Below are 23,731 nucleotides of genomic sequence, written 5' to 3'. Positions count from 1 at the left end.
ATCCTAAAATTCATAAGAAAATTCAAGAGACCCAGAATACCAAAACAGTCTTGAAAAAAGAAGAACAAAGTGGATGGACCCATATTTTCCAATTTCAAAACTGACTACAAAGCCATTTGTAATCAAGACAAAAGATCAACTGGCAAGGACAGACATAAAGATCAATGGAACAGAATTGAGAAGTCCAGAAGTAAACCTTCACAGTCAATGCCATGACATTTTAATGAAGAAAGGACGTCTTTTCAGCAAATGATGTTGGGACAACTGGATATCCACATGCAAAAGACTGAAGTTGCACATACACAAAATTTATGCATATACACATACAAAAATTAATGGATTAAAGGCCTAAATGGTATGAGCTTAAGCAATTACACCCTTACAGGAAAATATAGACATATATCTTGATGATGTTGGAATGGGCAACTGTTTATTAGATATGACACCAAATCACAAGCAACAACAAAAATAGATCAACTGGACATAATCAAAATTTAAAAATTTGTTCTTCAAAGAACACCATCAAGAAAGTGAAGATAATCCATAGACTGGGAAAAATACTTACAAAGCAAATATATGATAAAAGACTTGTATTTAGAATATATAAAGAATTTACAGCTCAATAATAAAAAGAAAAATAGCCCAATTAAAAATGGGCAAATGAGATGTGCCTGGGTGGCTCAGTCAATTAAGTGTCCAACTCTTGATCTCAGCTCAGGTCTCAATTTCAGTGTCCTGAGTCCAAGCCCTGCATTGGGCTCCATGCTGGGTGTGGAGCCTACTTTAAAAAAATGGGTAAATGATTTGAATGGACACTTCTCCAAGGATATAGACAAATTAACACGTGAAAAGATGTCCAACATCATTAGCTATCAGGGAAAGGCAAATTAAAATCACGATGAGATACAAACTCATACACAATGGAATGGTTGTAATCAAAACACAGAAAGTTACAGTTTTGGCTATTCATAATAGCCAAAAAGTGGATACAACAAAAATTCCCATCAGTTGATGAATAGATAAATAAAATGTGGTATATCCATATGACAGAATATTATTCAACAAAATAAACAATAAAAAAAGAAGTACTATTACATGCTTGAACATGAATGAACCTTGAAAACATTATGCTAAGTGAAAGCCAGTCAGAAAAGCCCACATATTTTATGATTCCATTTCAGAATAGGCAAGTCCATAGAGACATAAAGTGTATTAGTGGTTGCCTAGGGCTAGAAGATTGGAGCTGGGGAATAAGGAGTACTGCTAGTAGCTATCGGATTTGGGGAAGGGGTGATGAAAACAATTTTCTTAAAACATTGATTTTGAGGAGAGCACCTGGGTGGCTCAATTGGTTGAGTGATCAACTCTTGATTTCGGCTTGGGTCATGATCTCAGGGTCCTGGGATTAAGCCCCACACTGGGCTCCATCCTCAGTGCAGAGTCTGCTTGGGATTCTCTCTGCCTCTCCCTCTGCCCTTCCCTACCCCCCCACCTGCTCCCTACTCTCTTCCATCGAGCATGTGCTCTCTCTCTAAAATAAATAAATATAATCTTTAAAAGAGAAAAACATTGATTGAAAGGATGCTTTCACAACACTGAATATACCAAAAACCAGTGTATTGTGCACTTTAAATGGGCGAATTGTATGGTGTGGGAAATGTATCTCAAAATAGCTGTTACTAAAAACAAAACAAAACAAACAAAACACAGAAGAGAAAGAGAAATTAGTTAAGTCAGAAATTAAAACCAGAAGGGACTAGGAATAAAGTAAATTCCTGGAACTTTCAGAATCATGAGGAAGACTCTAGATTTATCCTAGAGCATAAAATGAGTTTTAAGAAAATTTTATCTAGCTTTTATGGGAAGAGCAATAGGATAGATGCCAGGATCACATTCCTGTTGGTGAGCAGTGTATGAGGGAACTGGCACTCTCGTGCCCTGTTGGTGTATGGGCAAATTGGTGTAATGTGTTAAAATTTTAAACATGCATACCCTCTAATATAGCAAACCTACTCTAAAAGATGAATGCATATAGATGTTCATTACAGCATGCTTTGTAATATTGAAAATTAGAAATACTCTATGTCCATCTATAAGCAATGCTTCTCAATCCTAGCCAACCCAGTCCCCTTTTTGTAATAAATATTTTGTTAACATTTCCTTTACAGTCCTGAAATGGAAGTCACAGACACCTAAAACAAAATATACCTAATTGTAATATTAAAGAGAAATAAAAGGAAAGCAATTTGTAACAAAATAATATGTACTTCAATATGTAAATACTCTAGACACAAAACATACTCTAGAGGGCAGTACCATCCAGTTAAGAACTCATTACCTATAGCATGCTGGTTAAATAATTCATGATATAGCCAAACAAAGGAATGATGTATATCTAGATTCACGGATGTATTATTGAATCAAAAAGCAGGTTGAAAAACAACAATCACATAGATAGTTTTATTTATGTAAATATATGGAGAAAAAGGTCTAAAGAGATGCTCACTAGGATGGTGATGACAAGAATTATCTCTAATGATGAGATTCATCATTATTTGATGATGATCCTTGTATATTTGAACTTTATTGTCTCTATATAAATTTTAAAGTTTATGGCAAGTCCCAGTGGGACAATCACAACACAGATCCCTTGGGTTCTGGAGTGAGGTCATGTCATCTGCAATGGAGTCTTAAATATCTTTTGTTGAATAGTTCCTGGCCTTTTCCAGGCAGATACCAAGAATGGTGTTGGGGCTAGTCACAGTACATGAATAGCCAAGGCCATCTCCTGTGTTGGCAGGTGAGTATCATCGCTAAGTAGTACTGCCAGGCAGGTAGTTGGTGGTCATGCACTGTGAGGGCATCCATGTTTCTGGCAATTTCTACAGAAACAAGTTGCAGTACACAAATGCATGAACACCAACTCATCCTGTAAGCCTTACCACTTCCAGTCCGCTGTTATTCTGGGCCCTTAGCTACATCTTTTGGCAGAATGGTACAAGACATTTTGCTGCTCAAGACCAAGCAAGACCCAGCCACTTTGGACCGCCTCATGGTATTTGATGGGATCCCACTCCTGCTCCTGTCACACACACCTCATGAGAAGAAAAAGTGAATGGTGGTTTTTGTTGCCCTCAAGTTGTGCATCTGAAGGCCACTTGGAAGTTTGTATACCTGGGGCACCTGGCTTGCAAGGTTCCCTGGAAGTAAAGGCCATGATGGCCACCCTAGAGAAGAAGAGAAAGGAGAAGGCCAAGTTCCATTATAGGAAGAAGTGGTAGCTCATGAGGCAGAAGAAACAGACCAAGAAGAATGTGGAGAAGACAACGGATAAGCACAAAGAGGTCCTCAACACCCATGGACTCCTTGTTTGGGTCCGATAAAGACTTTATTTCTCATGCTTGGCCTGGTTTCCCATCTTCCATTGGTACCCTGGGATGTGGGGGACCTAAATGTGGCAGTCCCAATGTCCAAGTGCCACAGGCACCCACTTAAGAGTGGCTCTGAAAGTGAGGGGAATACCTCTAAGTGAGCAGAGATTTGACTTGTGCATCTGGTAGTTTACTTTGAGTGGAAAGTTATGGGCACTGGCAAAAGGCTTATTTGCTTGGTCAGAGTCTGGAGGGAGAAAGACAGGCGATAAAGAGGTCTAGGAAAGAGGCATGAGGTTGAATCTACAAAAGTGGATATGAAATGTGATCTTTGTTTCACCTGTTAATGCCCAACAGAGAGCATCCATCACAGAAGAGGCACCAAACAACTACAAGAAATGATAACTTGTCACCCAGACAACAGTCTCTGCCACTGGCTACACCAACGTTGGGCCAACAAGCACATGGTAAGAATTGGGACAGGAATGGAGATTATACATAGGCCCAGTAGCATGGATGCCCACTTACAAGGCTACTATCTACTGCCACTGTCAAATATTCAACGTACCGGCAGCAGAGACCAATGGTTGGCCCACAATATGGCACCATCCCTTTAGAAGACCTACCAGTTACTTGGTGGCAAGTACTTCATACCCTGGAAGTAGTATCAGTCTATCTTGAGTGGAATATAAATACATTCTGAGTTAGACCTCCTGCCTGTAGGGTCTTAACCAGTACCACTGAGGATTTAAAGTGTTTGGTCCAACAACCAGGGATTTAATATAGCAGTGGGCACATGACCATGGGATCCTCTTGTCTTTTCATAAACTACACCACCTAGACAAACTGCTAGACTGATAAAGCATTGGAATGATTTGTTGAAGATTCATTCTAGGTGATAGCTTGCAAAGGATACCTTGTGAGGAGGACATCATCTTCCAGGACTCAAGGTAAACTCTAAACTGATATTCATTATATAGTACGAGGTCCCCAACAGGGAGAATACATGGTGGTCCAGTAGCTAAAGGGTAGAAGTAGGAGTATTTCTGTATACTGATTAACAGTGATCCACTTGGGGGATTCTTAACCTTTTTTCCCCCAGAGGTTAGAGGTTTTGGCTACCTCAGGAAGAGTCCCATTAAACCCCAGCTACTGCCAGCTAAAGTTCCAGGTCACTTTAGGGTCTTTGTTCCCAGAAATCAGCAGGAGAGTATAACTGACCCCGATCTTCAGTAGGACAGCTGTTATACAATACAGACAGTAAAGAATATGTTTGATACTCAAGTAATCCATTTGGATGTCTTGATTTCCTCTTGATCAATTTAGATGGTACATGGACAAGTACAACAGCCACAACTTGAGAAGGACCTGGTGATAAAGGGCTAAGTCTCCTCAGGAAAGAGGTCTAGGTTACTGCACTACATAAGCTACTTTGACAAGCAGAGGGTGAGGGAAATCTAGAATGGGTAGCAGAGGAAGGAGATGATCAGCTTCAATTATGGTCCCAAAAAGCAGCTGTAGTTAATCCCACCAACCCTCTTCTTGTAAATTTGAGGGCTGTAGTTAATCCCACCAACCCTCTTCTTGTAAATTTCTCCAGGAAGAGACCCAACAGAACTTTGGAAGAGCTGCTTCTAGAACTTATTATATGTAAAGGTCATAGATATGTAAATGGTTGTAGATATTATACGCAAATGGTCAAGATAATGTGGTATACTGCAGAGCTCTCCCCATCTAGGACCAAAGTCATTCCACCAACTGCTAAAAGTGTTGGAGGCTTTCAGCTTCAGCTTTCAACTGAATCCTACTCCAGAACTTACTTTTGGCTCAAGAGGGCCTCCTTACTTCTCTGGGTTCAGCCAAAATGATTGGTCATTGAGGTAGCATAAAGTCTTCAGACCTTTCTGTAGAAAAGGCTGTCTTTGCTGGACTGTATCATAGTTTAACTTCTTCCTCTGTCCAATCTTACTTCCTTTACTCATTCCAGAGGTGGATTCCAAGAGCAATCTCCAATGAAACTTCTGCACCTGAACCCCCATGTCAAAGTATATTTACTGGGGGATTTCAATCTGTGATAGATTCCCTTCCCTGTGTACCTTACAACCGTTAAGACCTTTTGTATTGAAAGTTTTTTAAAAACTGAAAGTTGCTTAAATAAGAAAGGAGATTTATTGGCTCACATAACTGGTCAGGTATCAAGACTGATCTGATTCAGTGGCTTAATAATGTCAAGGACCCAGTTTTGCTCCATTTCTCTGCTCTGCCTTAGAGAGAATCAGCATTATTCTAAAGCCAGGTTTGTTCACAATGACTGTAGCTGCAGTAATTCCAGGGTTTATATTCTCAATGCTCACCCTCCAAATGGAAAGAGAGCAGGCTTTTAGCAGCTTTATTTAAAGAATACGGAAAAGTCTCAGAGTCACTAGCAATTCAAGGTTCACAGGCACAAATTGGTCAAAGTCTGGGTTTCCTAAACCACTCACTGTGGCAAGAGGTATGGGATTACCTTGAGAGCTTTAAAATAATCAGAGTTCATTCCTGGAATTGTTGGTACGTTTTAATCTTTGTCTTCTAATGGATGCTACACAACGGGAAGTTATGAAAGGGATGTTGTGGAGACAAACCATATTCATTTGCTAGGGCTGCCATAACAAAGTGCCACAGACTGGGCGCTTAAATAAGAGAAATCTATTTCCTCACAGTTCTGGAGGCTAGAAGTCTGAGATTAAGAGGTTGGCAGCGTTATTTCTTCCGAGGCCTTTCTCCTCGGCTTGTAGATGGCCATCTTCCCCTGCCTTTGCCTGGTTTTCCCTCTGTGTGCACACATGTCTATGTCGTAACCTCCTCTTGTTATAAGGATACCAGTCATATTGGATTAGGGCCTACCCTAAAGACCTTACTTTAAGAACCTCTTTAAAGACCTTGTCTTCAATACAATTACATTCTGAGGTGCTGGGGATTAGGATTTAAACACATGAACTTTTGCTGGGACACAATTCAGCCCGTAACACAAACTCAACATTAGCATCAATTACATCAATTACGTATCAAAATATGTTCATCTGGTAGACTGTTGCAATAAATTGTAAACTCTTTACGGGCAAGAACAATATCTTATTTATACCACTAGTGCCCAGCACAGAGCCTGGTACACAATAGGCAGTCAATACAAGACAACAACTGCTTGCTGAGAACTATAAAGAGTTCATTACACTTGGTCGGTATGAGGTCACTGGTGATTTTTTTCCAGGAGCAGTTTCAGTGGAGTGGCGATGACATAAGCCTAATTGTTGTGGGTTTAAGAGTGAATGGACAGGTTCGACAATATAAAACTTAAATCCCTTTTATGACAAAAGCCACCATGAGCAAAGTCAAAAGATGATTATGAAGAAAATAGTATCTACATATATGGAACACCAAGAGTTAAGAGCTCTAACATAAAAAAGATCCTATAAAAACATCAGAAAAAGATGAAGACAAACAACTTAATATAAAAACATAAAAAGGCTATGCACAACCTCAAAATATATGACAAGTTCAGCCCTATTAGTAGTCAGGGAAACACTAATTAAAATAATAGTGAGATAGCATTTAATTCACATTACACCAACAAAGATGTAAGATTCATGCTTCAGTCCTGGTAAGAGATACAGAAATAGACATTCTTCTACCTTTTGATTGGAAAGTAAACTGCAATAATTCTAGAGGTAATCTGGCAGTGTCTCACTCAAGACATCTTTGGTCACAAGTAACAGAAAACCCAACTCATCCCTCCACCCCCGCCAAAAGTTATTTAAAGAGTCACATAACTGAAAATCTAGACATATCTAGATGGAATCTACTTAAATGTTATCATTAGAATCTGGTTTCTTTCCAAGTCTTAGTTCTGTGTTCCTCTGAGTGGAAGTCATTTTCTGTAACGGTCTCTCTTCATGAAGAGCGCTTACATTCTTACAGCAACAAGTCTAGCAGAGAAAAGTCCTTGATCTAATTCTTATTGTCCTGAATTGAGTCATGTACCCATCCCTGAACTATAGAATATTATACCTCTATGATATTGTACTATCATTGACCAAATGTAGGAGGAGTCAATACCATTTGTAACTCCACAGTTTAATAGAGGAGTACTAATTCATCTAAGGAAAATGAGGTGCTGTTACCAGAAAAAGAGAGAATGGATGCTGGGTGTCAAAACAAACAAGACCAAAAAAAAAAAAAAAAAAAAATCCATATATATCCTCTCCAGGCAGTATCTATCAAATTGTGCACATATCTTTTGTCTCAATAATCTCACTTTAAGGATTTGAGTCTATAAAAAGAAACTGCACAATTTAAAAAAGATACATGTATAAGGATACTCATTCCAGCAATGTTTATAATGGCACAAAATCTGGACAAATCTATAGTATTAATAAAGGAACAGCTTAAAAATTATGGTACATTAATAGCATATCATGCAGCTAGTTAAAAGAATCAGCTAGATAAGAGTATCTATTATAAACTTCAGTAAGAAAAAGTTGCAGAAAAATACATATGGTGTAATTCATAATTTGTAAAAATCAAAATTTCTATTCATATGTGTTTCTATAACCATTGGAAAAATTATGGAGAGAAACATTAACCTTTTAACCTTGATTTTATCTAGGATTGGGATGGGGAGAGGAAAAGTATCTTTTTCTTATTTGTTTCTGAAATATACTTAGTTAAATTTCTGTGTTGTCTGAATTGTTAAAATGAATGTTTATTACCTTTTAAACAAGTGAGTAGAAAGTGAAATGAGGAAGTAGTCTTAGATATAAACTATTTTTAGATTTGGAGAGAAGAAAGATAAATCAATCTCCAGTAAAGCAGAGATTGAAAATATTGAAGACAAATTAACCCATAGCGTGGGCCCTGAGGAGATGGAGAGGATCCATTTCAGAGTAGAGTCTCAAAAGAACCAGGGCTGTGATGGCTTCACTGTTCCCCCAGGGAAATGCAAATAAACAGCATAGTTCATAAAAATTTAGTTCTTTAGTGTTGAAAGTGCATTTTTCAAAGGAATTGAGGGTGATAAGAGAGGGAGGACTTCAAAAATGTACACCATTATTTGTCAAGATTAAAAAGTTAGCAGACCTATCTATGTCAGTTCTTAAACTGTTAGAAATGCTAACGGTCTGTAAATCCTAAAGTCTGGCATAAACAGATCTACAGCACAAGTAGAAAGCTAAATAAGCATTAAGCAAGAGAAGAGCTGGCACTTCCTCTGTGGTAGAGGAAAACAAGTGTGTGTGGATATAGACAGTTATAGACAGACTTGGCAGGTATAGAGAAAGAAGGCAAGAAAGTTAAAGACTATGGTGAGATCTTTTGCAAGGTTAGGTTTGAAGGCTCTGCAGGAGTAATTGTGAGGTTGAGACTTGAGGGGAGTGGTAAAAAATGGTAAGAGGTGCTTTGGGGGATGGGAGATCAACCTGAGAGAAACTCTAGTTTTTAATACGGAATAATACCTGACTACATTTTGTTCAGATTTGCTCTTCTACGAAATTGCCCTTGGTCTTTTTTTTTTTTTTTTTTAAAGATCTTATTTATTTATTTGACATAAAGACAGCCAGCAAGAGAGGGAACACAAGCAGGGGGAGTGGGAGAGGAAGAAGCAGGCTCCCAGCGGAGGAGCCTGATGCGGGGCTCGATCCCAGAACACAAGCAGGGGGAGTGGGAGAGGAAGAAGCAGGCTCCCAGCGGAGGAGCCTGATGCGGGGCTCGATCCCAGAACGCTAGGATCACGCCCTGAGTGGAAGGCAGACGCTTAACAACTTCGCTACCCAGGCGCCCCTGTCCTTGGTCCTTTTTGTAGTCTCTCCCTCGTTTGACATGCCCTTTCCCAACCAGCGTTTTTGTTTTTATTCCTTTTATGACACTTATATTCTTCCTTAGTTTGTTTTTGTACTTATCTGTATCCACTAAACTGTCTCTGAGACACTGTTCATTCATCTATAATCACCTGACACAACCTCCCAGATAGTAGGCACCAACTTATTGGTGCTGAACTAAATTTAATTCCACATAGAAAATGATTAGGTAATAATCAGTATCATCTTGATTTAAATTCTTCCCAGTTGTGAAAACAAGAGATAAACCATTGTTTTGTTTTGTTAATTCCTATAAACTAACTTTTCCCTATGGCATGTATTTTTCATTCCTTACAAAGATGCTATATATTTGGTCATATTTTGCTTGTAAGAGTCTTAAACTGTACACTCTTGGAATTCATACACTCCTGTTATAAAAATGCCACAGAGATCTTTAAAATAAAATTTTCCACTGTAATGGATATGAAACCTGAGGACCAGAAAAATTAGGCAATTTGTTCAAAACTGCAAGGGTATCATGTGAGAGTCCATATGAGAGTCATATTTCCAACTTAATTCAGTGTCTTTACACAGTGATTCTACCTTTTAATTTCAACTTTATTTTGTATTCAACTTACAGTAGTTAAATTCATAATAGCAGTTATCTCTGGTAAAGCTCTCTCAAAATCAATACACTGATTACCCTTCTTTTTTTTTTTTTTTAAAGATGCCAATATGGGTTTCTGTTGCTGTGTGACATGTTTGATATTTTAAGTGCTGGGTGAAGTACAATAAGCCAATTCGGTATTCAGTTGAAGGTTGTTTTATGATGCGTATCATTTGTGTTATTTATGGTTATAATCAAATCTTAAACGTTGACAGTGATGGTTATATATCAATCTTTACTCCTGCATTTTATAGTTCATCATTTATTTAAAACTCTGTATCTCTTCATTATATTGTAAATAAAAAATATTGAAACCACAGAGAAAATAACAAATCCTCACATGCAAACATAACTAGGAAGATGCTGCAGGTACAGAAATACACAGTCTTTTCCCTGGGGAGGCAAGAGATGGCCTATTACAAACCACCACCCTCTTTTCTATTTGCATATGAAAGTAGAAACCACTAGTACATTAGCATTAAAAGCATTTTTCTCTTAACACGCTCACATAATACCTAGGGAGTCCAACTGTAAAAAAGTGCAAAATTAATTATTTGCCAGAAAAGAAATATATCCTAAAACTCATATTGTTCAGTATAGAGGTTCCTCAAAAAATTAAAAATAGAATTATCCTATGATCCAGTAATCACACTACTTGGGTATTCACCCCAAAAATATAAAAACACTAATTCAAAGGGATACATGCACCCCTATGTTTATTGCAGCACTATTTACAATAGTCAAACTATGGAAGCAACCCAAGTGTCCATCAACAGATAAATGGATCAAGAAAACACGGTCCATACATACAATGGAATATTATTTAGCCATAAAAAGAATGAAATTTTGCCATTTGCAACAAGAATAGAGCTGGAGAGTATAAAACTAATTGCAATAAATCAGAGAAAGACAAATAACATATGATCTCACTCATATGTGGCATTTAAGAAAACAAAAGAGCAAAGAGAAAATAAAAGAGACAAACCAAGAAACAGACTCTTAACTACAGAGAACTGATTGTTACCAAAGGGGAGGTGGGTTGGGATTAAAGAGTACATTTATCATGATGAAAACAAAACAAAATAAAATGATAAAACAAAGGGGAAATGCCCCAGGGGGAAAAAGGATTTATATTGTTTAGTTTTGCTGAAATGGTATACTGTTATTGCCTTTTTAAACAATTATAGTTTTCTATTGGCAGATATTATCACTTGACCTTTAATTAAATTTTAATAAGGAATACTTTCTTAACAAATAAATAAATAGGTTTTCATGTAAAATATCCACAGAAGAATGTTTCCCTATTAGTCTCCACCTGAAGTTACACTCCTGGAGGTCGCATTCTTTAGGGTGAAGATGTGTATATATACGTGACAAAGCTACACCCTTATTCTGTTGGATGGCTCATCAACGTGCTTGTTGACCTGGTTATTTTATGGAATTCTGTTTGCTCTGATAGTGACAGGGAAAGGCCGTTCATAAAAATTTTGTTCTTCCATCAGAAAAAAACCATTTTAACTCCTCTAGATCATTATTCCTTCAAATTTTCCAAACACATAAAAGCCCATCTAAATCCCCAAACCTCCTATCAAAAACTTTACATTGTAAAACTCTAAAGACTTTGAAATCGGGACACGGCTGCCATTCATATATTCCTCCAGCAATTACGGACCAAGTTCTCACTGAGTGACAGGCACTGTGCCAGGAGCCGTTGTCATTAAAGTGGGGAGACACTGTCCCAGAGCTCACAGAGTGAGGCAGACACGGAGCCGACCAAACAGGACGCACGGGATGAGCCCTAGAAGCGACCGCACAGTACGGAGACCAGGGAACATGGCAACCAGCCTAGCCTGGGCGAGGGCGGCAGAGAGGTGGCCCGCCGGCGGGGCATCGAGGAGGTGGGGAGGAAAGTCATTCCGGACCAGGCTTAGCGTGGTTAGGGGAGCGCAGCGCGCACAGAAAGGGGATGGGGCACACGGCAGGAAAAGATGTGAGCGGCCAGGCGGGCTGAGACTGAGACCTGCGTAAGTCGCGGCGGCGGGGCGGCCCGCGGCCAGAGCTTCCTCCCGCGGGAGCTGTTAGCAGCACCCCGGGGTGCGCGGGGGGCTGGAAGGACCACCTGGAAGAAGAGGGGGTGGACGCCGGCGCGGGAAGAGCAGTCAGGAGCGAGCAGAAATTGTCCGGAAGAGAAACTGAGGTTGAAGAGTCAGTGACTCTGAAAAAACAGGCTGTGACGGTGTTTCTGAGGTAAAACCAAAGATCTAACGACCCGACGGGGAATAAACAAGGCACACATGTTCCACATCGCAGGTCCCAACAAATTATCGAGTAATCACGCCGCTGCCTGACCAGAGTGGAAGTCCTCTAAGTTAATTATAATCGAGTTTAACTTTTTAATTTTGTGGGAATTAAGACACGGGGAAATGCGTAGGCTCGATGTGCCACAGGGAAAACCTCTCCCCCAGGCATTTTTTAAATGCTGCCAGGAGGAAAGAAAGACGTGGGCTTCCAAGTTAAGGACACTTCAACCTCCCCGTAGGGTGTACTTCAGGTGGGCAGTGGTGCTGGGTGAAAACTCAATCCACCGCCAAACAGCTTAAGAACACTCTTCGATATCGGATTACCATAAAGACGGGGTAGCAAATGCCACGCAAACCACCTCACGTCCAGGTGCCCAAGGGCCTCCTTCATTGTCCACCGCGGCTAAGTCCTCTCCGCCGCCAGAGCAGCGCCAACTCGAGCGCCTCACACAAGGCGCCTGCGCAAAATCCGCCGGGTGGGAGGATGACAGCGCGCGGAAGACGTTTCCCAGAAGCCCGCGCCACTCGCCGCCTTTCTCCCTCCCGCTCACAGGCCGCGTAACGTCACTCCGCCCGCCACGTTCCTAGGTCTCTAAGGCTGGTTTGCCAGCGCCTCCCAGTGGTCCGGTTGAGCGTTGCAGCGGTGCGCGCCGGGCCCAACAAGCGAGTAGATAGAGTGCGGCGGGTTCTGCCGCCGCCGCCGCCGCCGCCGCCGTCATCGTCACCGTAGCGCGCCGACATGTGGCGGCGCGGCTGAGCGGAGCGGAGGGGGAGAAAGGGGAGGGCACGCGCGGGGAGGGGAGGGAGGAGGCCAGACAAGGCGGGGGGGAGGGGGAGCAGCGGTGGCGCAAGTCGCGCGGAGCAGCGCAGCCCGGGTCAGCTCTCTGCTCAGCCGCCACCTCCCGACCCGGCGGGTAGAGCCGGCGCCTCAGCGACCCCCGGAACAACTCAAAGCGGACTAAGGAGTCCATGTTGGGGAACTTGGCGTCGTGACGGGGACCTAGGGACCTGCAGTGGGGCCGCCGCCGGAGCAAGCGCCTCGACCTCGGCCTGAGGTAAACACGGGCCGACCCGGGGGGCGATGGGCTCCGGCACTTCTCGGAGCGAAGAGGGGGCTGTTACGGGCTGGCGCGGAGCGGAGGAGCGGGTCCGGGGCGACGGGAGGGCGGACAAAGTTTCGGAATCGCGCGCGGCCCAGACGGCGTCCTGCGCTTGGAGGAAAGTTGGAGCTGCCTCTCGAGGCGGGGGAAGCTGCGGCGGGGAGGGCCCCTCTTCCTTCTCGTTACGCCGCGAGGGAGGCCCCGCTCCAGCCGCCGCCGCTTCACTGTCGGCACCCCGTCCCATTTCCTCCTTGTGGCCTACCCGGCTCCCGCCGCTTCTGCCGGCGGAGCCTGTCCCCGCCTGGGTGCGGGGTCCGGTTGGGGGGGGGGGGCGGTGAGGCAAGAGGCTCCACGACCGAGTCGGCGCACATACACCCCCTCCCTGCAGTGGAAACGTGTCTTGCTGGGCTTCCGGGCGCTCCCCGACCCCCGAGTTCCCTTTACTTAGAAGACTTTGCTTTTGTCAGTAGTGTCCAAGCCCGCTTGTGAAACCAAACTTTACTACTCCGTGACCTCTCAGTGCGCGAATAGGGAAGAGCCGGCGCTGCTAGGCATCAGCGTTTACCCCCTGTCCTGAATTTCAAACTCTTTTCCCACCCCCAATTTTTAAACGCGTTTCCTGGGCTGACAACAAAAGGGCCGGATCTAAACTTAGCTTAATGAGTCGCCCTTCCTCACACCTAGGAATTTGGAACTATTAAAGATACTTATTAGAGATTGCTGGCCGTCTTGCTACCCACACATATTTTGAAAAATTGTTTTAAAAGTAAGTGCCTGGTTTAAGTAGTTGATTAAAATACTCACAGATTCAAATGCTGGATTGTAAAATACCCCCAACGTATTTCTATAGAGGATTTCATACAGCGTCTACGAGTTGAGCGATTATCATTAATTTTGGGTTGCTTCTAACTAACATCTTTATCATTCTATCAGTGAACTAAGATATTTAAGCAAAACTGATCAAAAAGTTTTTAATGTTTGGCTAATGGACGCTGATGTTAAATTTTCCCAGTTTCGAAATTTTCACTGAATTTAGGAAAAAGGTTATTAGTAGATGCCTTTTTCATTTTAAAAGTTAATTCAAGCAATTGACTGCTTACCTCAGTAGAATATTGAAGGCAAAACATTCTTAAATAACTGGTAGTTTTTGTATTTTATTGGTAATTGTATTAAAATTTTGATCAGAAGTCTCTTTCTAGACCATTGCTTTCTCTTTCCTGTTTCTTTGGCAGTTGGCTTAATCGTCTCACTTTTCTGCTGTTGGTTAAGAGCTGCAGTAAAAAGTTCGTAGGATTTTTATTTTTGTTGGTTTAATTTGTTGGGCAGATGAATTTTGAAATTCTTTGGATTTCTTTTGTTTTATACTCTCAAAGATAATCTGAATATACTTTATTGTGTTTATGCAATATGAGTTTTTAAAATTAGTTATTCTTACTGTAGCTGCACTTTCTTATTACAATATTTTTTGGTGCTTGAAAGTATATTAGTAATAATTCAGTTTTACATTCAGATGGTGAACTTTTTGCCTGAGAATTTGAGTACATTAAAAAAAAAGATTTTGAGTACATTTTAAGATTTTGGTAGCATAAGATTTGGATGTTTGCTTACTCCTAGTGCACTCACACTCTAAAAACATTCTTCAGTATGTCAAGGGGGAATAAAACTAGAGGAAAATAGAAAATTGTTCATAAATATGCTGCCTGCCTGAAATGTGTAATGGAGAAAATTTTAAGAGTGATTTTTTTTTTTTTTTTGGTATGTCTTTAGGTGGTAGTGGGGTCCATGAGTTAAGATTGAAACTCTTCAGGGGTCACCCAGCTTCCCCATTATTTTTTGGGCACTAGCCTGTGCTTAGGCAATTTTCCTGAAAAGCTGTGTGTTACAGATAGGAGGAAACAGTGCGGTTGCCTGATGTTGTTGATTCACCATCAGTAGCATGTTTTAATAGTAGGAGATTACAGTATTTGCTACTCACTGACTTAATACTGAACTTTTTTGGTACACCAGTGAGAGATGGTTGTAAAACCTAACCAAAGAGAGTGGCAGATGTAGAGGTAATAAAAAGTCAGCCTTAGAATAATTTTCATTGTAACTTCCCTTTAACAAGTTCTGCCATCATCTACCCTTGCCTTTTAGTGATGTACATTGGGTCTTGACTTACCTTGCCGAGTGAAATAAAGAAGCTTAAAACCTAAATTCTTATACCCTTTGTCCAAAAGAACAAATTAGTAGCTTTGCACCTTATTTTGCATCTGAGTTGTACTACCTGGTAGTAGCACTGAGTTAAAATACTTGCTATTCTCTTAGTATTCCCAAGACTCATTTTGCATTGTCATTGTCTTTTTTTTACAGTTGTGGCTTTGTTAATTCTAGTACTTAGCCCATAAAGTCTTACTATAAAATGTAAAATACCATCATCTCTCACTTACAAAATAGTTTGCTCAACAGTCTCACTATGACCTTTGCTTACTTATGTGGTCTTTAACACTCAACTGCCAGAGTGATCCTAATGAAATTTGTCAAACCATGTCATTCTATTCTCAAATGGCTTCCCTTCTCAGTCATAGTAAAATCCAAGTCTATGGTTTACCAGACTCTCAGTGTTTTGAGTCTCTTCTTCCTCTCTGACTTGATTACCTCACTCTGTTCAACCAACTTCTACTCTGCTACTGAAATTTTGTCTGACTACTCTATATAAAATAGCAGACCTTCCTTTCACATTTCCTACCACTTTTTAAGCCAGATTTTTTCCATAGTGTTTATCACTTTCTAATATACTGTATAAATTACTATTTTAAGTTTATTGTATTTCTTCTTCACTTTACTGAATTTCTTTGAGAACAGGGTTTGTCAGTTTGGGTCATTGTTTTGTCCCCAAATACCTGAACAATGCCTGATACATAGTAGGTGCTTATATTTAATATTTAATAGATTAACCTGCGTTCAGGTTAATTCAGGAAACATTAAAACATTAAAAATAGTAATTGTGGTTTGAAACTTTAAACTGTGCAAGTCTCTTTTGCATAAACTACTAAGTTACTTGTATTCATGCTTTATATTCAGTTCAGGGGACATTTTCAAAGGAGAGTATGATAGAATGTGATCTTGAAACTGATTTATCAGGATATAGACAGCAACTAAGGTTAAAGTGGTATAACTGTTTTACTTTTTAAAATGTTGTCATTTAGAATACAAATTAGACTTAGTTTTGGTAGTTCCAGAAAGCAGAATTACGATTGTCGTAGTGGGTACTGAAAGGAGAAGCAGCAAGAGTGGGTATAGGGAAATTAGTTAAGACTCTTGGAGTAGTAGTCCAGAAGAGATGAGGATAGCTTGAATTAGGATGAGAATTGTGGAGGTGGGCAAAAGTGAATGGCATTTGAGATCACCAGGCTTCTGTTGATGGATGGAAAGTGAGGGACATAGAAATTTCAGCCATCAGCTCAGGGAAACAGCTGTGTTGATGGTGATACCACATAAGGACCAGGGTTCTTTTGATTCTGTCATATTGCATTTAAAGTACCTCTGGAACTTTCAGATGGAAATTAGGTAATACGGTTCTAAATTTCAGAGGAGAGGTGTGGGCTAGAAATAGAAAATTGGAGGCATTTATATAGATAGTTGAAACTACAGGTGGAATTGCCTAAGGGAGGAAATATAACTAAATGGAATCACGGTGGAATCACATAAAAAAAAGTTTGCTGGAGGAATATAAGCTCCCAAAGGTCCTGTGAAGGTCCGATAAGTACGAGTTGAATGTGGTATTACAGAAGCCTAAGAAAGAGAGTATTTCAAGGGGAGGGTCAAGTGTTGATGAGAGTTGAGTAATGTAAAAGCTTTAAGTTTTTTTTTAAGTTTTTTTTAAGTTTTACTTATTTATTTGAGATAGAGCGTGTGGGCGCGACAGCACAAGTGGGGAGGAGAGGGAGAAGCGGGCTCCCCGCTGAGCAGGGAGCCTGACTCGGGACTCCATCCCAGGACCCTAGGATCTGAGCCAAAGGCAGATGCTTAACCGACTGAGCCACCCAGGCGTCCTAAGATTTTTCTTTTTTTATAGGCGTGGGAGAAGAGGGGGAGAGGAAGAGAGAGAATCTTAAGCAGGCTCCATGCCTAGCACAGAGCCCAACAAGGGGCTCGATCTCATTGCCCTCAGATCACCACCTGAGCCGAAATCAAGAGTTGGGATGCTTAGCCAACTGAGCAACCCAGGTGCCCCAAGAGCTAAAAAGCTTTTCATTGAATTAAGCAACAAGGAGCTCATTGGCCTTTTGAATAAGCAAGCTAGTAAGCTGCTCCTTTTGAAATTGATGCTCCTGTAATTGCTTAACTAGTTGTAAGAAAACTGAGATCAAAGATTAAGAAATTATCTGTCCACATTACAGAAGAGACCTAAGGTTTGTCAAATATTTGCTATGTGCCAACCACTCTGTTTCAGACATTTTACATGCATTTTCATTTGACCTTTTCAGCAGCCTTGCAGTGTTGGGTATATTAATCCATTTTACAGAAAGGAGTCTGAGGCTCTAAAGTTAAAAGACTTGCTAAGTGTCAGAGCACTTGTTAAGAATATATACGCAAGTCCATCTGACTCTTGGGCGTTTAGTTATTCATTGTATCAGTTGGCCTCTCAAACTCTAGGTCAGTGCTGTCTGGTAGTAGACTTTTCTGTGGTGATTGAAATGTATCTGCGCTACCAATACAGTAGCTGATGTGGTTGTTGAGCATTTGAAATATGGCCAGTGCAACCGAGGAATGGATACAGATCAAATGTCATTTAGAATCCCATAAATAATAAAGCAGAGTCTTATAATAAGAAGAGGTGGAAACACATATTCTTCATTTGGAAGGAGTACTGTTTTACTTATATGCTAGTTTTAGGTGCTGTAAATGAATATTGTAGATAATCTTTTTCTTTTTTTAAAATAATTTTAAACTTCCAGAAAAGTTCCAAGTACGATACAAAGGCCTTTTTCCATTAACCATTTGAGAGTAGGTTGCAGACACAATCCTGCTTAAGTCCCAAGTACAAGTACAGAGAAGTTTTTTCAAACCCTGAGCCATTTGGGAGTAAGTTGCACCTGCTTTCTCATTGCCCCAAATAAGGATAGCGACTTTCTTTTACATAAATATATCAAAATCAGGAATGTAACATCGCTATATTACTACAATTTAACTCTCAGACCTCATTCAGGTTTTGCCAGTTTCCACAGTAATTTCGTTAGTTAGCAAGAGGATCCAGTTCAGATTTCTGTGTTGCATTTAATTGTAATGTCTTTTACACTCCTTCAACCTAGAGTAATCCTTCAGTCTTTTCTTGATTTGCATGACCTTGACACTTTAAAAAATTGTAGGTTAGTTTTGTTGTTAAATGTCTCTCAGTTTAGAATTTCCTGTTATTTCCTCATGGTTGGATTCAAATTGTGCATTTTTTTTTGCAGGAGTGTCTCAGTAATGATGCTGTGCTCTCATTGCATCCTATTGGATGGCATACAATTTCTCTTTGTGCCGTTTCTGATGATGTACACTTTGATCACTTGATTAAGGTGAAGTCTCCCAAGCTTCTTCACTAAAGTTTTTTTTTCCCTCTCCTAGTAACTAGTAAGTATTTTTTGGGGAAGTATTTTGATACTTTATAAATAGCCCATTCTTTATCAGATTTGCTATTTATTCTCAAATAGTCCCAGCTTTGACCAATGAAAGCCCCTTCAAGCTCATTTCTGTGTTCTTTTGACTTGCTTTGAGCGCTTTACTGTTTGACACAAGAAAATGTTCTAGGGTCACCTTGTACATAGTTTTCCTGCTGTGACCTGGAAGAAACTGTTGTTTCTCTAAGGAGGGATTTCTTTTAGTGCAGAAATGTATTTAGAAAACCGAGATTTGGGTGCTAGTTTTATTTCTGTGTATATAAAAAAACCATGAGCTCGTACTAATTTTTCTGGTTTCAGTGTTTGTTTTCCAGTGTTTGTTTTCATTTTCTCCCTTTCCAAGTTTATAACTCCCTTCTCTTACAAGGGAAGCCTGACTCCCAATATCCTTAGTGTATTTACTTATGATCAATCACCAGGATGTAGCCAAATTCTTTTTGTCACTATTGCTTCCTCCCCCGTGTTGCATAACATTTCTACTCTTCTTAAGGCTCTGATGGCTTGGGGCCTCACTCTAGGCCCCTCAGATATCTCATACTGAGGATCTCACCATTCTGCTTGAGTTCCAGTACCTCACTCTGGGCTCCCTCACCTTCATGTGGACACCTGGCGTTAACTTGGGCTCCAATACCTCTAGGCAGAATACCACCATATAGACATGTTTTCTTAAAGATTATACTCATTTGTTTTTATAAAAGATTGTCACACCAAAACTTGTAGTGAAAATTATGATCAAATATGTTCTTAACTTTTAAATCCTCTTGAGACTCTGACATCTCTGTTAGTGGTAACACTAATCTTTATCCTCATTTTCCCTTTTACCCAGGAGTTCTCAGATGTACTTTCAGGAGAATCTTTTTAATATAATTTTGACAGTAAGGTAAAAATTGGTTCTTTGGAGTCAGAGCTAGCTTTGCATTCTAGTTGTTGCAGATAGTGATTGTCATCTTTTATTGGTGACTTAATATAATCAGTGCCATCACCTATTTTAATTTTTAAGGAACACTTACCTGAGTCCAGTGGTAATAGCCCCTAATTCCAATCTTTTTTTTGTTTCGTACTTTTAAGTTAACTCTGTTTAGCGATTTTGAAACCTTCTTAATGCAGTATTACTAGTGTTCAATATTGGCGGTATTTTAATTTTTTAAAATGTTCTGTAGTATGGGATCTTGAGGATTAAATGTGCAAAGGCATGTCAGAGTTTATTGCCTGATATAAAGTAGGCATTTCCCCTACCCATAATCTTCTGCTATAGGTTTGTTGATATCTGTGTCTATTAGGTCTGGGGATGAAACATGGCCTTTGCCCTTGAGGGGTGTAGTCGTAATCAGGTCTTCTTTAAATTGCTCCCCAGTGTTCTTCTATTTTTTCCTAATTAGTTTTCCATACTTTCGTCTCTTTCTCCACTTTCTGCTGCTGCATTGTTTTCAAAACCCCCAGTTTAAACATGTCAGAATAGATAAATGGGATCGAGGTGGACTTTTCCCTAGTGATTTCCTACTTTTTACAAAACACAATTTAAGTCCTATGTTGGACTTTAAGTCCCTTTACATTCTGGCCCATAATTACACCTTTACCCTTATCTCCTATTGCTGTTCTAAATGAATTCTTTCTGACTAAATTAGTCCTGAAAAAGATCCGTAGTTCACATTTGGCACTTAGCATATGCTATCTTGTTCATCTTTTGTATGCTACTTCTCCAACTCTACTTTTTGCAGCAGGAAAGATTATAGTATTTTAATCTGTCTTCGTATTGCAAGCCAGTCTCAATACCCTGGCCAAAGTAGTAGTTCAGTAGCTTAAAGTAAATGAAAACAAATATAAATATTAAAGAGAGCAGCCACAGCAACACTGCTTTGAAAATTCTCTGGGATCAGTGAAACAGCTTACAAATGATAAATGATCTGTTAAGGTAAATATACTTGTAACACTATTTTGTGTGCCTACATGGCCTGTCAAGAAAACTGTTTCTTTAAATTATTGTTCTAACGGGGAATAAATATTAATAACTTAAAAAATTTGTAAGCTATCATTCACTTGAAAACCTTATCATAGAAGAGTCTTCAGATAATACAGCTTTAATGCATTAAGGCCGTATTTCTTTAGGAACTGTTGTACGTGTTCGGTCACTAAGACCATCGCATGAGTAATGTGAGGGAGATGCATGAATTGTTTCAAAACTGCTACAGAAGTAGATAAAACTAATAAAACTAAGTGAAGGAGAAACAAATCCAGTCAGACCCTTAAAGAGAAGTTAAAAATGTATTTTATATTAATAACTTTCTTTGACTATTTGCACGGCATATCTTTTTCTATACTTTCATTTTAACCTATGTCTTTATATTTAAAGTGAGTTTCTTAAAAAGCAGAACCAGACCTATAAATACAGAGAACAAACTGATAGTTGCCAGAGGGAAGGGAAGATGGGAGGCTGGGCAAAATGAATAAAAGGGAATGGGAAATACAGACTTCCAGTTATGTAATGAATAAATCGCAGGAATAAAAGGCACAGCAGAGAATATAGTCTTAATATTGTAAAAGCATTGTATGGTGACAGATGGTAGTTACACTTGTGGTGAGCGTAGCATAACATAGAAGTTGAATTACTATGTTGTACACCTGAAACTAATGTAACATTGTGTGACAAATATACACACACAAAAAATTTTTTTTAAATTGAGTTTCTTGTAGACAGTATGTAATCCAGTGTTTTTGTAAAATCTAATCTGACAGTCTGTCTAGTAATTATGTTTAGGTTATTTATATGTAAGTATTGATATGATAGACTATTTTGTTTCCCATTTCCTGCCCTTTCTTCAATTATGTGACTATATTGAATATTCTACTTTAAATTTATCTGTTGACTTTTTGACTATATCTCTTTGAATTATGTCTTAGTGATTGCTTTAGGTCTACTCTTGACAACTAGAAATGTGTCTGCTTTGATTGAGATACGCTATAAATGTAAAATACACACCAGATTTCAAAGACTTACTACCACAAAAAGAATATAAAATGTCTCATTTAATAAGTTTTTTACTGGTTAGTATTTGGATATATGGATTAATAAAATATAGATTGATTTTATTTTAACTTTTAAAATATGGCTACTGAAAATTTAAAATTATATATGTGGCTCACATTATATTTTTATTGGACATTGCTGCTCTGGGACTTATACATATACTGAAACATTAACAATCTATTTAGAGTTAAAATTTAGCACTTGAAGTGACTGTACAAGCCAAACAACTCCTCCAGTGACCTTTATGTTAAAGTTGTTTCATGTATTACATGTATATGGAATGAAAACCCCACTAGACAGTCATACAATTTTTGCTTACAGTAATCATATTTTTTAAAGAACTTAGGAGAAAAATAGTGTCTTATCTATATGTAGCTATTGACTGTTTTTCTTCTTTGTTAATGCAATTTCAAGTTTCTCTCCTATCATTTCTCCTCAGCTTAGAGAACTTCCTTTAGCATGTCTTTTAAGGGGGCCTTGCTGGTGATAAATTCTGTTTTCTTAATTGAAAATGCCTTTTCCACTTTCATTTCTGGTGGATTTCTTTACCAGATACAAAATTCTGGGTTGACAGTTTTTTTCTTTAGCACTGAAGATGTCCTGCCTTCTTGGATCCCGTTGTTTCTGATGAGAAGTTTGCAGTAATTTGAATCATTAATTTCATCTGTATGTTGTGTTTCTCTATTTAAAGATTTTTTTTCCTTCACCTTTGTTTTTTTGTGGTTGATTATGATTTGCCTGGGCATGTTTATCTTTCTTGTGAGTTAATCTTATTTGATATCTCCTGAAATTTGTGAATTTTTAAATTTGGGAAGGTTTTAGAAATGATTTCTTCAACTTTTTTTTTTTTTTTTTAATGTACCAGTCTCTTTCTCTTATTTTTCTGGAACGCAGATGACATAAATAGAACTTTGGATGTTGTCCACAGGACCCAGAGATTCTTCATTTTCTTTCAGTCTTTCACTTCTCTGTTCTTCAGATTAGATCATTTCTTTTGATGTGTCCTCACATTTACTGACTTATTCCTTTGTATTTCCAGTCTGTTGTTGAGATCTTGTTTCAGATACTGTATTTTTCAGTTCTAAAATTTCCATTTGTTTCCCTATTTTTTATAGCCACTGTTTCTCTCCTGAGAACCTCTGCCTTTCCATTAATTTCCTTTAATATATAGTGACCCAGATTAATATTTGTTTTCTTTTCTGGCAAAGGGCTAGTTGAGTTCAGAACCTGATGCTTAGAATTGGCTTTGTGACCTTAAACAATTTACTTAATTTCATTGTATATAGGATGGAGAGATGTTTTCACAAAATTCTATAAAAGTTAAATGAGATAACTTAGGAAATGTCAGAAAGTAATATCTAGAAATAGTATGAAATGCATACCCAAAAGTCCAGCTCTTCGGGTATTTGTAGCATTTATAATAAGATTACATTTAGGAAAGAATCCCAATATCTGTCCATGCCTGATGTTAATGTAGAAGAGTGTTCTTTCTTTTTCCTTTTTAAAGTAATTTTTCATAATAAGTGATAACGTATTTCCAGATTAGAATAGTAGTGTTTTACAGAAGTAGGATTGTGAAATGTCTTTTTAAGTTATGTGTGAAATATTCATTTAAAAATATATTGATTATATACTTGGGTAACATAAAATTGTTTTTATCTGAGGTAACTACCTAGGTGAGTTTAAGAAATTCAAATTGATAATTAGGCAAAACTGGGGTAGAGAGAGCATGAATGTCCTGCTCACTACACAAAACAATTGCTTTTTTCTTTTCAGTACTAGTTTCACTATA

At 39.1% G+C, this 23,731-nt stretch overlaps 1 protein-coding gene and 1 pseudogene across 5 annotated transcripts in view; both read left to right on the top strand.

The window, feature by feature from the left end:
• Positions 1-2,767: 2,767 nt before the first annotated feature.
• LOC113257704 (60S ribosomal protein L13a-like) lies at positions 2,768-3,383 on the top strand (annotated as a pseudogene).
• A 9,599-nt stretch (positions 3,384-12,982) lies between these two features.
• Positions 12,983-23,731, top strand: part of SCAF11 (SR-related CTD associated factor 11) — a 66,198-nt gene continuing 55,449 nt past the window's right edge. For 2 of the 5 annotated variants that reach the window (XM_057318961.1, XM_057318959.1), the window contains exons 1-2: positions 12,983-13,224; positions 18,708-18,867. The gene's annotated coding sequence lies outside the window, so the exon portion shown is untranslated. The remainder of the gene's footprint in view (positions 13,225-18,707; positions 18,868-23,731) is intronic. The other 3 variants (XM_026502046.4, XM_057318960.1, XM_026502044.4) reach the window with 2 other exon arrangements.

Source organism: Ursus arctos, unplaced genomic scaffold, assembly GCF_023065955.2.
Source record: "Ursus arctos isolate Adak ecotype North America unplaced genomic scaffold, UrsArc2.0 scaffold_26, whole genome shotgun sequence".
Lineage (NCBI taxonomy): Eukaryota > Metazoa > Chordata > Mammalia > Carnivora > Ursidae > Ursus > Ursus arctos.
This window is presented reverse-complemented; position numbering and strand designations above follow the sequence as displayed.